The following is a 16,850-nucleotide window of genomic DNA, read 5'->3' on the forward strand; positions in this document are numbered from 1 at the left end:
GTAACTTTCTCGGCTGCCTACCCCAGTCCGGTCTGCAGAGTCTGGTCTTCTCTCTAGGTTGGCACAAAGGGAGGATGGCGTACATACTTGCTCTTCTAGTGATGCACCCGGCCAGTGCGCATGCGTTCACGTGCGGTCTCGTGGCGGAGGGCCGATGCTGTGGGCAAGGTTGCCTGGGGCGCCCTGGTAATTCTGGCCCTGCCCTGGGCCCCCGCTGTAGTTACGCCCCTGGAGACGCCCGATTCTGTCCCATTTTGCTTCATAGAAAAATTTGAGAAACTGTAAAGATTTGAAAAAGGCGTATTTTCACATATATTCATTTATTTTTTAGACTTTTTTCACTGCACATATTGTGCTATTTTTGGGCTACTTTTGACGTGCCTATTGGCTAGTTTTGGGCTGGTTTTGTAGCTGACTTGGGCTGGTTTTGAAAATTATACCTGGCAACCCTGATCTGAATTGTGACAGAAACAATGATGGTGCTTGAGAGAGTCTGTGCGGGTAAGAGGCGGGCAGGAGACTGAGACAAGGAAGTTCACGGGCAGGAAACAAATTGGTACAAGGCGAGTGGGCGTGGCACTGACTGAGAGCTGATCTGGAGGAGGAGGGGACAAGTCGCATCCGGACACTTGGGGAAGGTGTGGGGACAGAGAGAGACGGAAGACAGGCAAGTAAGGTAAAAACCTAGTGAGACAAGGAGGGAAGGAAAGTACAGGAAAGCGAGGGGGTGGAGCCAGCGAGGAGGAGGGAAATACTGGGAGGGGGACACGACTTCATTACACACGGAAAGCAATAAGGAAGCAGCTTTTAGCAAGAAACACTTCTCCAAGGAACGGACTTTTGTGACCGGGGACTCGCAGCCCTGCTTGACAGGTGAGTGGCCGGTACCATTGTCTGTGGAACGGAGGGGGGAGCTTTTGAAGCGTAAAAGACTTACACAAGGTTCAAATTAGTTCTTCCAAGAAAAACTTTACACCAGTTGATGAACAGAAAGGCGAAGGTGCCATTTGTGCTTCAGCAAGAGCCTGGGGTGGGACCAAAGTGCTGGAGAAGTATCCGGCCTGACGTGCAGCCCAGAAATGCCTAGAACTGCAGCTGGGTGGGGACTGGTACCCGGATCTGGCCGGACTCCTCGGGCACTGGAAGAGGCTTAATAGTGATACTGCTACTGGGAGGGACTGCTGGTCTGGGAGTTGTAGTTCAACCACAGCTGGAGAAGTTAAAAGGTCGGTGAAACTTACCGATTTAAACATAGATCATTCCTGTTTGGTATAACCAGTCACTGCATCATGCGTTTGATTGGTCTGTATTGCTAATGCAATAAACAGGGTCATGGAGCTGACAATCTAAAACTGCTGCAAGGGCTCTGTGCAGCTAATTCCTCCCTTGTCTTACCCACTCTCTCTGCCTGCTGGATACCTACAGAGCCTCCCTGTATCATGTCTGATGTTACTGTCCCAGGAGCAGCCTACAACTCCCATAATCCTTAGCCAGGCAGTGGCAGAGCTAGTGGTTCAGCAGGTCTTTCATCATGCCAGCCATTTCTTGTGCTCAGATTGGGTTTCATCTGTTGGAAGTAAAAGTTTAGTGTAATGATGTAATGGCTGTACTGTCAGTGGCACACAGCTGGGGGCAGAGGCTGACATTGTATGCTTACACATGTGCATGTGGCATGCGTACAATATACACACACACACAACTGCTGGATCCACATCTTGTGTATTCTCCTTCCATGTTGTGCTGTGTGAGCTCTCATTGTAAATATACACTAAGGCAGGAGGGCCCATACTTTACTAATGCCAGGTCTACTTTTAGTGAGGCTGTCCCATAATGATCTACATCCATAAAAGCATTGTTAGCATTCTGTTCCATGGAAAATATTACTTAAATACCGATGAATGGGAAATTGTATATTGCTATAATTAACAAACCACTATTTCTTATGTCACGTTAACATAATAAATATCTGAATGAAGAGCATGAAATAGGAGGATGGTTTAGACATATAACACAAATATTTGTGTTTAATGTTTCCAAAACTTCCCAAGTTCAGTACAGTAGTTTATATGTTTCTGGTAGAAATTGAGGTTTAGGTCTCCTTCCTTTCTTTAGCAGCACTTCTATCACACTTTATGGCTGAGATTCTGGCTATTTTTGCAAGGGAGCTATCTGACCACAGTGGTCCAACATCCAACCTGAAATGAGTTTTGCATTATACATTCATTACAAATTTGCAATGGTTTTAAGTTATTTGTATATATTATTGTTATTTAAAGAGGTGTTTGCCGGCCTTCTGTAGTTTAGCTTTTGAAACAATGTAGCACAAGTCGGCAGATTGACAGAACTGTCTTGCTGGAGGGATGCGTTAGATGTGCTGAATAGTTAGTCGAAATGTTGTGCTTTTATAGTGAAATATTATTAGTATTCAATATATGTTTCTGATAGAATTTAATGTTTAGGTTTCCTTTCTTTCTCTCACAGCAGTTCTATCCTGCTTTATGGCTGAGATTCTGGCTATTTTTGTAGGGGTGCCTTTAGACCAGCGTGGTCTAACATCCTGCCTGAAATGAGTTTTGGATTGTAGTATCCCTTTAACCAGGAACCTGTATAAAAGAAATCAGCTGAAGTTTTGTGCTGCCAGCTGCTGTGTGTGTGTGTATATAGAATTGTAGTACTATGCGATAGGTTCAGCAACTGGTAATAATCCTGGGCTTGCTTCTCCCCAGGAAGATGGCAATTGTCAGAATGCTCTATTGAGCAGGGTCTTATTTATCTTCAGTATTTGTACAGTGCTTCAGAATATGTTGGTGCTTTTCAAGCATGTGTAAATTCTTATTATAATAATTGTACAGTTCTTACAGTAATATGGGATTTGCTGCCATACTTTGTGATGATAACGTGTTTTAACATTCCTGCCCTAAAGCAAGGAGGTTAGTAGAAACAGACACTCAGCACTTGAAAGATGAGTGCATTGGGGTAGTACAGCATTCCTGCCAATTAGCCCAAACATTAACACGCCCCCCCCCCCTTAAAGTTTAGGTCCAGACTTGAAAAGCAAGAAACAAACTGAGTGTTTTCTAGCCTTCCACTGTTTTGTGGGCAGACTGGGATTCCGCTACTGTTAAAGTGGTTGTTCACCTTAGGAACACTTTTTTTTTAAATTGTTTACCAAAAGTAAAGACTTTTTTCAATTGCCTTTTTTTTTGTTCTTCTTATTCTTTGTTTTTACATGGTTGCACAGATTTTAACGTGGAGGACAAGTCTCCCCGTCTCTGTTGTTTCAGTCTGGTAGCTCAGTATTTCAGGTGTAGATTCTAAACTGTTAGTGAGGCAGCTTCGGAAAATGAAGCGCAGCGAGTGCCATCCCGCTGGCGATTGTTCATTATAGCTGGAGGGAAGGTAGGGGAAGGCAGTTCCGGGAGATTGTCGCCCCAAAGAAGAGGCAATTTGTCGCCGGCGCATGTGTCCTTACCCTAATGCTTGTGACACACGGGGAGATTTAGTCCCCTGCGCCCGAACTGCCTCCGTGTGTCTTCCCGTGCTCTAAAGCACACGCGGCGCTTCATTTTCCGAAGTTGCTTTAGAAGAAAACTACGAACAAATCTCTCTGAATCTGCCCGTGTGTCACAAACCTTAATGAAAATCTGAAATTCTGCTCAGCAGTGACAAAGATAAGAAATGTATGGATCAGCTAAGAACAGTTGAGTCAGTGACTCCCCCTCCCAGAGCTGCTCTAGAAAGACATAAATAAAATAATTAAACCTAAAACTTCAATATTAAAAACATTCTGGTGAACTATCTGAAAACAACTGAACTGAAAAAAGTGTTGGAAGGTGAACAACCTCTTTAATGGGTATGCACCTAATCCTCTATTTTAAGATTTGGCCTAAAAACGAATCCTTTGTGGAAGATTCAGCCGAATAGCAAACCGAATCTGAACCCTAAGTTGCATATCTAAATTAGGAAAAAGAGGGAGAAAGAGAATTGCTCAAGCAGCACTTGATTTGATTTCCTGGGATTGTGTGATGAAAAGTCACGTGATTTTTATTTTTGGAGTTTGGCAAGGCACTTGGATTTGGCTGAATCCGAATCCTGCTGGAAAAGGCAGAATCCCAAACCGAATCCTGGATTTGGTGCATCTCTAATATTTCTGTTCAGGCTCGCTTCATCTTCCAGTCTCTTATTCAAATTTAGTCTGGTGGACCCTAGCATCAAAATAGGTGCTGAAATTCCAAGTTGGAGAGATATAGAACAAAAGAAAAAAATAACAAAAGCACCAGAAAATACTGGGCACATATGTAATAGTTTGCCCACAGTTTATATTATTTGCTTTGCTTTATTTATATAGTGTCAAAATGTTATAATTTATTAGGTATGGCCACCTATTAAACCACACCTACTACAAATAGGTAGGTGGATCTGTGCATTGGTTCTTAAAGGAGAAGGAAAGGCATCCTGCACTTGGGGGTGCCAAATGTTAGGCACCCCCAATTGATTGTATTGACTTACCTGAACCCCGGGCCGGTGCTCCTATCAGCAGAAAACTGCACTGGCCCGGATTTATTCCAGTGAGCACCATGGATCGATCCTCTTCCGTCTTCCAATTTCTCCGCGCGGCTGCACATGTGCAGTAGAATGAAAAGCCCAACTTTAACTAAAAAGTCGCCTATTTCGTTCAACTGCGCATGCGTTTGCCCCGTTTCAAACTAAAAACTTGCCTGGAGGTTTTGCTCCCCCTTCAACAGGAGACAGCACCTAATGGATATAGCCCATGTTATGTAGTGCTGAATTTATTAACTGAGAGAAATTAACTAAAAGTATAGGTGATAAAGCATTTGTTCCCCCAACTGGCCTTTAAAATGGGGCAAGGAATCGTTGAATACAAATTTAGGAAAAGTGTAAAATGTTGTGCAACAGACAAAATCTGGAAACTGTCTGTTTAAAAGACAAAATCACAGAAGAGGAATTTAGAAGTTTGTGAATATGGTGGGAAAATATGACAAATCTATCTCCATTTTATTTTGTCTTAATATCACCACTTTTGTGAATCCCCCCTTTGTCTTTATTCCAGCACTGTAATAAGACTACAATTGAGCTTCAGTTCTCTGTGATCAGGAGTGTGCAACACAGTGCAGACACTGACAGAATTCTGCCGGAATTCTAGTAGACGAGACCCATAGTATTAGCCAGAACGGATGTCCTGGACAGGAGTAATCTGATAGGCTGCATGTAGAATTGCTCTGTTATTTATCTGATCAATTGCCGGGTGCACACAAGAAAGTAGCCCATCTGCCCCTAACCCTGCCATTACCCCCTCCTTTTCTTTTAATGTGCACAAATGAATATTCTTTGCATTTTTTATTTAGCATTGTTTATTCTGACGATCAACGTAGAGCACTGTCCCAGTGGATTTGTGTTGTACAGCTGTGCTGCATTTTTTTCATTGTTAAATTCCATTTGTTGGAATGGAAAGTGAGCCTGGGAGGGCTCACTTAGCAGATGGAACATTTTTTTGTGTTGTGGTTATTTTCAAGTAACATTAATGCTTATTTTGTAGATGGGATAAACAGCCTTAGGAGTTCTATTATAGGTGCTGTAAAAATTGCTGACTGTGGGACAGTTACTTCCTGTCTTGCACCCAAAACCTGTTATTAAAGAGCATTTATTACAGTAAAATCTTTAAATATCTTTAAAATATTTGAACCCTGCACTCTGACTGGGAGAATCCATACTATTTGGGCTTAGCTCCTTTTAAGCACTATGCCACCCGCACCAGAAAAGAGCTCCTGGTATGGACACCACCAATGTTCCCTCTAGGTTGTGTGCCCATGCGCAAGCACGTACATTTTGAGGACAGTGCACACACAGAATTTTGTTCGATAATACAAACTTTTGTATCGATTCTGAACTGACCACACAGTTTTTAAAGGAGAACGAAAGCTTAACTAAAGAAGTAGGCTAAAAATGCTGTATATTATATATATATTTGGGCTTCTCTACCAGCCCAAGGAAACCACAGCCCTTTAGCAGTAAAGATCTGTGTTTCCAAAGATGCCCCAGAAGCTCCCCATCTTCTTTTCTGCTGATTCACTGCACATGCTCCATACTACTGTCACTTACTGAGCTTAGGGACTGACACAAAATATACAGTACACATAGAATATGAATGTCACAATATAAGGCTGATGTAATTAATACAGCTAATTATTACATGGCAGCACAGAAACCAGTGCAATTAGCATCAGAATTTAATAATCAGCCTGTAGCATCAGCTTGGCCAACCAAATTTTTTGCAAGATAGTGACCCACTACGACAAGTTTGAAGTCTTGGATCATTGCTGCTATTACGATGCTGAATCTTTAGGCTGGTACAATAAGTTCAGTTTATAAAATATGGCATTTTTTAAAAACTGTGTACACAAGTTTCAAATTAATTCTTTTGCGCATATAGCCAAGAAGGAATTAGAGGGAACATTGGATACCACATTGGGAATCAAAGCACACAAATTATGAGGAATGTCCCAGCTTGCTTGTTATATACATGCATGAGATTGCTTATTAGGGCTACAGACAAGCGGTCTTACCTGCGCTCCCCTGCGTTGCGCTTCTTCCGTTCAGTCGCATACATGCATTTAATGAGCAATCTCATGTATGCATGCATACATATCATGAGCAGTTTCTGCATGCATGCATATAATGGGCAAGCTTGTGCATGCATATAAGGGGTTTTACAGAGGAGCAGTTTTACCTGCGCTGCGCTTTCTTCCGTTCTGTCGCAGGGGAGAGCAGGAGTAGACACACTGAATTATTGTCAATGGGGCTGTACTCACACAGACACATATATGTGGCGAACGCAGATAAAATGCAACATGCTGCATCCCAACCTGCGTATGGTGCTTACATGCATCTGTGTGAGTACAGCCCCATTGACAATAATTCAATGCGTCTACTCCTGCTCTCCCCTGTGACAGAACGGAAGAAAGCGCAGCGCAGGTAAAACTGCTCCTCTGTAAGACCCCTTATATGCATGCACAAGCTTGCCTATTATATGCATGCATGCAGAAACTGCTCATGATATGTATGCATGCATGAGATTGCTCATTAAATGCATGTATGCACGAGATTGCTAAATATATGCATGCACGAGATTGCTCATTATGCACAAGAGTCTGACAAAACTTGACGGTCCACAATGGGAGTTCCCTCCTGGTGCACGTGGTTAGGAGCAAGTGTAAGCTCTATAAGCCCACACGTCCAGTGGAGGCAGCAGTTTTACTATGTTAGGTGCCCTTTAACAAATCTGCTTATAAACGGAGTAGGGTAGGCCTTACCTCAAAATTATTATTTTATTTTTAAAGACATGGGGCAAAAAAAAGATGTGCCTCAACCACATTGGTTTTGTAGTGATGTGTTCCCTATATCTATATAGTGGTGCAAGTTTTAACAGCAGAGAGGCGTATACCAGTGTAGAATAGCGTAGGCTGTTAGCAAACATATTAGGCTTGGATATCTGAGTTCAAAAGCTTGTAAAGGTATGGGACCTGTTATCCAGAATGCTCGGGACCTGGTGTTTTCCAGATAACGGATCTTTCTGTAATTTGGGTCTTCATGCTTTAAGTCTACTAGAAATTCATTTAAACATTAAATAAACCCAATAGGCTCGTTTTGCTTCCAATAAGGATTAATTATATCTTAGTTGGGATCAAGTACAAGGTACTGTTTTATTATTACAGAGAAAAAGGAAATCTTTTTTAAAAATTTGGATTATTTGGATAAAATGGAGTCTATGGGAGCCATTCTTTGAGCTTTCTGGATATCGGGTTTCTGGATAAGGGATCCTATACCTGTACCTATCAGTTACTGCAAGGTATTGCCCAGGATGCCACTGGGAGTATATATATTGTGTGCTGTTTTGGCAGAGATGAGCAGACGTTGCTTACTAGTGATGTGCCTGACCCCAACCTGCAAAACCCTTACCTGCAGGGTTGGGTCAGGTGCAGGTAAGGGTTTTGCAGGTTGGGGGTCAGGCACATCACTAGTAAGAACACCTTGAGAAAGACACCCCTCTGTCCATGTGTCAAAAGTGATCATTTGACTTGAGGTCACTGTGGTATTTCTCTGCCAGCGCAGGTCCTAAGTTTGATCCCCATCATGAATTATATTTACATATGTATGTTTTCCTTGTGCTTGTCTGGGTTTCCTTCCACAATTAAAAAAACATACAGGCAGGTTAATTGGCTCCTGGTAGAACTGACCCAAGTGGGTGTCTTTGTCCATCAGTCTCTGATCCATATGCTGAGAATGTTCTTACGGGGCAGAGGGACTGAATTTCAGTTATACCCTGAGCATCTTACTATTATTCTTCTATTCCAGCAGAAATACTGTCAGAAAACAGAAAATAAAATAAATAAAATTAACAATAGATTTTCTTTCATCAAACATTAGGTTAGGCCATCTTAAATTACTGGACTAAGAATGTTTATAGTGCTCCTCCAAGGTGATTGTATTTATTCCACCATTGTGTCTGTTTGTTCTGCTGCTGTAAAACATATCACACAGGTGTACCTGGGCAACTGGTGTTTGGCCACCAGAAATAGAGACCTTGTGAGTTGCCTTGGGAATGAGGAAACGATAATAGTCCACTTCAGAACATGCCGACAGTGGCACATGGTTAGAACGGCCACCTCATGCCTTTAGGGCTCTTACAGACGAGTGTTTTTGCCTGCGCCCCCCTGCGTTGCACTTCCATTCAGCCGCAGGGGAGCGCAGGAGTAGACACACTCAATTATTGTCAGTGGGACTGTACACGCACAGACGCATGTAAGCACCGAATGCAGGTAAAATGCAACATGCTGTGTCCTAACCTGCGTTTGGCGCTTACATTCGTCTGTGTGAGTACAGTCCCATTGACAATAATTCATTGCGTCTACTCCTGCGCTCCCCTGTGGCTGAACCGAAGAAAGTGCAACGCAGGGGAGCGCACGAGCGTTTGAAGCGCAGGAGTAAAAGCATTCAGTTTTTTTCAATGGGGCTGTACTCACACAGGCGCATGTAGGCACCGAACGTAGGTTGAGACACAACATGCTGCATTTTTCCTGCGTTTGGTGCCTACATGTGCCTGTGTGAGTACAGCCCCATTGAAAAAAACTGAATACATCTACTCCTGCGCTCCCCTGCGGCTGAACGAATAAAACCAGAACGCAGGGGAGCGCAGCTTCAAACGCTCGTCTATAAGGGCTCTTACTCACAAGCGTTTTTACCTGCGCTCCCCTGCGTTCCGTTTTTCGGCGTTCAGCCACAGGGGAGCACAGGAATAGACGCATTTCATTTTTTGAAATGGGGCTGTACTCACATAGGCGCATGTAGGTGCCGAACGCAGGAAAAATGCAGCATGTTGCGACTCAACCTGCGTTCGGCGCCTACATGCGCCTGTGTGAGTACAGCCCCATTTGAAAAAATGAAATGCGCCTATTCCTGCGCTCCCCTGCGGCTGAACGCCGAAAAACAGAACGCAGGTAAAAAACACTCATGTGTAAGAGCCCTAAGACAGGACACAAAAATCCCCTTGCTAAGTGGCTAATTAGCAATTAAGATACAGGCTGTACTGGTTTCTGTGCAGAGTGCGTCTAACATACTTACCTGTATATATGTAGGACTATGAAAAGGTGTGAGTGAGCAATCCTAGAAGGCAGGAATCCACCTGTAGAACATTATCTAATAGCGTTTCTTTTTTTCGATACGATTTTATAGAATGTTACATTAAGGGTGCAGGGAGTCTTTCTAGATTTCCTATCATGCACTGCAGCAGCTGAAATTGTTTGTTTGTTTGTGGTTTTCTTTGTATGGTAGGAATCCTGTGAGGAGCAAAGGGGTAATACCAGTATCTGTGGGTTGTTCTCATGGGATATATTTGCAGAGTGAAACACAACCTGTTTTCTTGCTTATGTATATAAGGCATCTCCTAATAACTTGCATTGGGAGCCACCCTTAACCCCTCCTGTGCCATGCTTGACCCCTATCTCTTGCATTCCCAGGAATACTTATCCTTTTCTTCACCCATACTTTTCACTGCAAAAAAACCCTGAAGTTTATGATTTCCACTAATAGCCGTTACATGGGTGGAGAGGGCAGCTGGTTATTTCCATGGTATAAGGTGTATATTGCTTTCCAGCCAATGTTTGGGTTTAGCTTTAACAGGCTTTATTGGGGATTATATTATGCGTAGAGTGGAAGTAGCCGTGCAGATGATTTTTGACTACAACTCCCATCATCCCAGATGCCCTGGTAGTTGTAGAACAACACGTGGCTGGCCTTAGTTTGCCAGCCTGCCATAGATAATGATTCTTGTCATACAGAAAAATGCAATTATGGTGGGGAAACCCCAGAGTATTATTTCTGTGCTCCGAAACCGATAACAGACTCCTACACTTGCAGTTTCACTGCCATGACAGACTCCCGCCATCTCCCGCCTTCAATGTGTAGGAAGGGCGGTCCCTTTTTGTGTTTACTTTATTCAGGTGTAAAATATTGACACATTTTAAAACACTGCAGTCTTCGTTTACTGTGCTCCATTGCGGTAACCCCTAGTCACCTATCAGCAACTAGCTACAGTCAGTTATGTGCAGTCAAAATAATTGGAGACTGTCTCTGCTCTCTTGTTGCCCTTGGTTACAGAACGGTTTCATTGTTGCATCTGGGTGATTAAATAAGTTACCTTGTCGTAGGTGTAGCTCTATAAATATTGTTTATTTCTGAGAGACAACACTACATTTGCTGTGCGAGAGGGATTTCTGTTCTTTCGGAAAGCGGAATAGAATCCTGTGCCAGCTTTGGTTTGTGTGGCCCTGAGAGTGCAAGCCCGGACTCGATAGATGCTTCCCGTTTTTTTTTCTGCTGCAGGTTGCAAAGCCAAGTTCTGGTTCAACCAGTTCTCGTGTTTTAAGTTGTATCAAGTGGTGGTGGTGGTGGTGGTGGTGGTGGGGGGGGGGTGTAAGACAGAGAGCAGAAGAATAAAAGCAACATTTGTATATCTGTTATTTAAATCAAAGCACAAAAGCTTGAATAGGGTGGATGTATGGGGAAACTGGTTTGTTGGATGTGTAAGCTAGCTCAATAGCTCTCAGACATACAGTGCAACTTAGTCACTGGGATAGACCATGGGATCTTAATATTAGAGCTGCTTTTAACTGGCAACAAATAGATCTCTTTGTCTCCAGCAAGACAAGGTGCCTTTATGATTATTAATATCATAGGAAATAAAGAAACCTCTTTCATACTTGCCAGAATTAGGGAGACTGATTATAGTGTGCAGACTCATATTGTTTTTATTTCTTCTGTCTCCTTTTTTCTTTTTAAAAGAGACATTTTGCTAAAGGTCCCATTTAGTGGTGTGCAGGCCAAGAAATGCTTGACCTGCACCGACCCTAACCCACACCCAACCCTAATCCGCCCCCGGGTCGACCCGCTGTTCCCTCTATATTTATAGACACACAAATAAAGCTGCCTTTAAAGGGGTTGTTCCCCTTCCAACACTTTATTTCTGATAAACCAACTGAACTGAAAAAAAAAGACTTTTCCCAGTTACCTTCTATTTGAGACTGGTTTTCTGAAGTATAAAGTTTCATTTTTCACCTTCTTTTGTCTTTATGAACTCACTCTGTGAGGGGATGTGAAAAACTCTGTAACTGTTCTACATTGATACATTAGTTGATACATTTCTTACTGTTGTCCACAGCATCCCTGAGTTTCATTTAAGGAGATATATACCCCCCAAACAATGTAGGTCTCTATAAAAAGATATTGCATAAAACAGCTCATGTTTAAAAACCTTGCTCCATGTAAATAAATCATTTTCATAATAATATACTTGTTTAGTAGTATGTGCTATTGGGTAATCATAAATAGAAAATTGCCATTTTAAAAAAAATAAGGGCCGCCCCCTGGGATCGTATGATTTACAGTGCACACAAACAGCCCAATCAAACCATACATGTTAGGTCACATGAGCCAATTAACAGACAGAGTTCTGTCTTTTGCTTCCAAACGTCTTCCTGTTAGAGTTGTAGTATTTCTGGTCACATGATCTCTGAGGCAGCACACAGACCATCACAAAATAGTGGTTCAAGGCAAGAGATGTAAAAGGGAAATATTTACTTAAATATATAAACCAGCTTGGTAAGATTCTTTAATATGTCACTTAATGTGATCTGTTGCTTAAATATTAATTTTGGGGGTAAAGTTTTCCTTTAAAGGCAGCAGTTGGTGGAATAGTTGCTAATATTCCACAGATGCTGCTGAGAAATGTATCAAACTAATGTAACACATTTTAACAGTTCAGAATGTGCGCCTGAATTACTGAGCCGCTGAACCAATATCAAATGTATGTACCTGCCAATATCAAACTCCTGGCTCAGACCTTCTATATTGGGTGCAGTGCAGTTGAAGTTGCATGGGCCTGCTGTAAGTGAGATGTTATAAAGCAGTCCTGTGGAGCTAAGTAAATGAATGCATCATAAATCTTTCTGTGCCTTTAGTGTCCCCTACACTGTATACATAGGACACAATTTACATATTTTTCACACAACTAAATCTGGAAGCAGAAACACCGTGCATCTGAACTGAAATGGTCTGTGGCTGTTTTGGAGAAAAAGCCACATTTGCTTCCCCAAAATATATTTCTGGTTTTGTGCTCCAAGTCATGTAGGGGATGTGCATCCATGACTTGTGATAGGAGCTGCCATTGCTATTAGTAGCTGACCCTGTTGTTTTACAAGTGATTGCTTAATATTATTGTACTTAATCACTTCTCAGTGAAACAAAGTGTCATTTCTTAGCTTCCATGTGGCCTGATGTGGCTGTGTGTGTGACTGGGTGCTGTGTGTGTGACTGGGTGCTGTGTGTGTGACTGGGTGCCGTGTGTGTGACTGGGTGCCGTGTGTGTGACTGGGTGCCGTGTGTGTGACTGGGTGCTGTGTGTGGGACTGGGTGCCGTGTGTGTGACTGGGTGCTGCGCCTAAAACATGGAGGGGTGCCTGATGGCTCCCTATATTAATGAGTTATTTATTACACTTTTCCTTGAGTTGGATAGTTGGGTACTGTGCGTGGCTGGGTGGTGTGCGAGGCTGGGTGGTGTGCGTGGCTGGGTGCTGTGCGTGGCTGGGTGCTGTGCGTGGCTGGGTGCTGTGCGTGGCTTGGTGCTGTATGTGGCTGGGTGCTGTGTGTGACTGGGTGCTGCGTCTATAACATAGAGGGGTGCCTGGCGGCTCACTTTATTGAGTTATTTATTACACTTTTCCTTGAGTCTGATAGTTGGACTTTGGATCCCTAGGAAAGAATAGCATTAATGTAGTGCACTAAAGCCCTTATCTGCTTTCTATACACTGACACCAACTTGCATTTTCTTTCCAGTTCACCTTGGAGGTTGCTCTCTGTGTAAAATACTGCCTTTTTCCTTACACTTACACAAACAAGTCAAATGTATATTATTCATATAGGAATATTTCATCTCTAAAGTAGTGGATTTCATCATCATCATCATCATCATCATCATATATTTATATAGCACCGACAAGATACGCAGTGCTTTATTTCCTGCCCATGCCGGGGAGCAGCAAAGCCAGGCTTGAATTTCGGGCTTGGGTGCCCTTAGGCCGCTGGTTCCTAGCACCTGGCACACAAAATCTTGGCCTGAGCAAAGCACTGGATGGGAGCAATCCAGCCTGAACAATATTTAGCACTAGCACTCATTAATTTTTTTTTTTATAGTTTTTTATTTATTTGCCACCTTCTTCTGACTCTTTCGAGCTTTCAACTAGGGTCCACTGACCCCCTTCTAAAAAACAAATGCTCTGTAAGGCTACAAATCTATTGCTATTGCTACTTTTTATTACTCCCTTTTCAATCCAGGCCTCTCCTATTCATATTCCAGTCTCTTATTCAAATCAGTGCATGGTTGCTAGGGGAATTTGAACCCTAGCCACCAGATTGACGATATTGCAAACTGGAAAGCTGCTGAATAAAAAGCTAAAATCAAAAAGTGCAAATAATAATAAAAAAATAAAACCAATTGCAAATTGTCTCAGAATATGACTCTCTACACCATACTGAAAGTTAATTCAAAGGTGAAGAACCCCTTTAAAAAATTAGGTGCTGACACTGTACATTCAAAGGCAGAAGCAGTTGTGTGTGAGATGCAATATGTCTGATGGAACAGTGAAAGAAACACGTTGCACCTCCCTGTTAATGTGAGTTCTCATTTTATACTACTTATTGTTCCTGTGCAGTTGACTCTGTCTGCGGAAGAGTCATACTACTATTTTTATTCATACCTATTTTTTTTTTCTGGTTATGTCATTGGGATATTTCAGAGTGAAAAGGAGTAAGTTGGGTAAACAGAAAGAAATAAAGAACCCTAATGCTGCCACTTGAAGATGTTGTTATTCTGGCAGCAGGCTCCACACATTGCAGGATTGTCTCCATTCAAAAATATATATTTAGATAGATAGACACAGACACAAATTCACATAAAAATATATATATATATATATATATAAAATCAGTGGAAGGCGATTTCCAGATTTAGAGACAATGTTTAGACTGGTATTGTGCACTAAATATAATTGAAAGGGAAAATTTTACATTAGAAATCAATTAACTGCAGCCTATGTTTAGTAAATGTGTTCCACAAATAATATCCTCTGAATATTCATTTTAAAAAATATCTGATGGTTTATTATTGTGCTCTTTTTCATGCTCCCGCTTATGCGTGACTGATACATATAAGTGCTAGGCTCATCCATAGGTATGTCTGCTGACTTGACCCTTCTAGAGCAAGTTGGCAACTTATTGGCATGTGTCTGGGGTGCTCACGATTGGGCTGCTTGACCGATATCTGGCCAAAACTGGTCTGTTGGGCAGGATTAAAATCAGTGCAGCGTCTCAGTAAGCCTACAGTACAGTGTATCACGGCTTTTCCAAAAATCATCACCAGTGATCTGCTCAACCTGATTTGGCCTAGCACATGAGCAGCCAAATTGGGCAAAATTTATTCACTGTTGATCTCACCAAACAATTGGAGCTATAAGTGGCTGTGAGGGGTTGCAATCTTCTTAAGGGGTGTGGTTCACCATTAAATTGACTTTTAGTATGTTATAGAATGGCTAATTCTAAGCAACATTTCAATTGCCTTCATTATTTTTTTTATTTTTTAACATATTTGCCTTTATCTTCTTGTTTCAAGCTTTCAAATATGGGTCATTGACCCCATCTAAAAAACATATGCTCCATAAGGCTACATATTTATTGTTATTGCTACTTTTATTACTTATCTTTCTATTCAGGCCTCTTCTATTTGTATTCCAGTCACTTATTCAAATCAATGCATGGTTGCTAGGGTAATTTGGACCCTAGCAACCAGATTGCGGAAATTTCAAACTGGAGAGCTGCTGAATAAAAAGCTAAATAACTCAAAAGCCACAAATAATAAATAATGAAAACCAATTGCAAATTGTCTCAGAATATCACATATGCCATTCCCCTGGCAATTCACATTCTTGACGGTGGGAAGGCACTTTGGGATGATTAAACCCTGCAGTAGGGAAGATTTAGCTCAGGCGACTAAAGGTCCCCATAGACCAATCCGTCAAATTATCACGGGGTTAGTGGGAATCGAATGATCGTACATCTTACAATTTTTCGTCCGACATCTGTCAGAAAATTGATCGGCCAGGTTAAAATTTTTTTAATGGTCCCAGTGCAATCTATTTATGTTTGCAGGATGAAGCAGGCAGCTACCCTCAGTTTTCCTGGCAATATCCCTTGAAATGGTCTTTTTAGTTGATGGACAAATCATAAATTTAAACAATCGTTTCGAGATAATCGTGGTCTTATGATAACAAAAAGATCTTTTCATTTATGGCCAGTTTAAATCTCCCCACCACCCTAAAGCTCTGCTTCTGTGGGCTACTAACCTCCTAGGGGGTTATTTATCAAAATCCAAAAATACTGTATCTCATTTATTTCTGAATTATACGCCGACCAAATCCGCACGGGTTATTTCCCCTTATTTATCAATACATTTTCCCAAAAATTTCCTGTTAGGGAAAAAAACTCGAATTAAATAAGTGAAAAATTCGGATTGTATGAATTTTTTGGATTTTTGCTTGAAAACCACTAAATTTTCGGATTATTGCACGAAACCCAGTGCAGATCAGGATATCTTCAGGACTGCTCTATTCACTTAATTGCAGGTCTGAGATGCCGGATTTTCGCATTCTGACTTTTTCCATTCGCGGGGTATAGTAAATCCCGACAAATTTGAGGGGTTTTTATCAGTAAAAATTCTGATTTTATAGTAAACAAAAAAACTTGTATTTTTCGAGTTGGCATTTGGACTTACTAAATTAAATAACCGCCCTAGTGTGCCATTGCCCTAAGAACCGGATCCCAGCGTGAGCCAGCCTTTTGGAACAGCCAAATGCTTAACAGCATAATTTATTTGCAGAAGGGTACAAATAGTCAGAGGTTTCTCACTAATAAAGCCATTAATATGTAAGAAAGCAATTAATCGTAGTTCCACTATACAATACATTAGTACTACTGTTGTACACGTCATCCTAGTGCCCTAGTGAGTGTGTATATTACTATAGAAATATAGAAATATAGTGTGAGATTACAGATTACAGCATAGGACTGTGACTGGTGATTCACCCTAATGTTCATGTGGAATTGCATTGATATAAACCTTGTCCTTATCTGTGCGAGGGAACTGTCCCGGGGCGTGCCGCTAGCCTGTCCTGCTCCATCCCTGGAATCATTTACCACAGCATTTCCGGAGCTGTGGCCTAGGATAT

The 16,850-nt window shown here is 41.8% G+C and overlaps 1 protein-coding gene across 3 annotated transcripts in view; it reads left to right on the forward strand.

Annotated features, from left to right (window-relative positions):
- The first annotated feature begins 576 nt into the window (after positions 1-576).
- Positions 577-16,850, forward strand: part of prkcd.L (protein kinase C delta L homeolog) — a 43,298-nt gene continuing 27,024 nt past the window's right edge. Inside the window, exon 1 of one of the 3 annotated variants that reach the window (XM_018256591.2) lies at positions 577-676. The gene's annotated coding sequence lies outside the window, so the exon portion shown is untranslated. 3 annotated transcript variants of the gene reach the window in all.

The sequence above is a fragment of the Xenopus laevis genome, chromosome 4L, assembly GCF_017654675.1.
Source record: "Xenopus laevis strain J_2021 chromosome 4L, Xenopus_laevis_v10.1, whole genome shotgun sequence".
Classification (NCBI taxonomy): Eukaryota; Metazoa; Chordata; class Amphibia; order Anura; family Pipidae; genus Xenopus; species Xenopus laevis.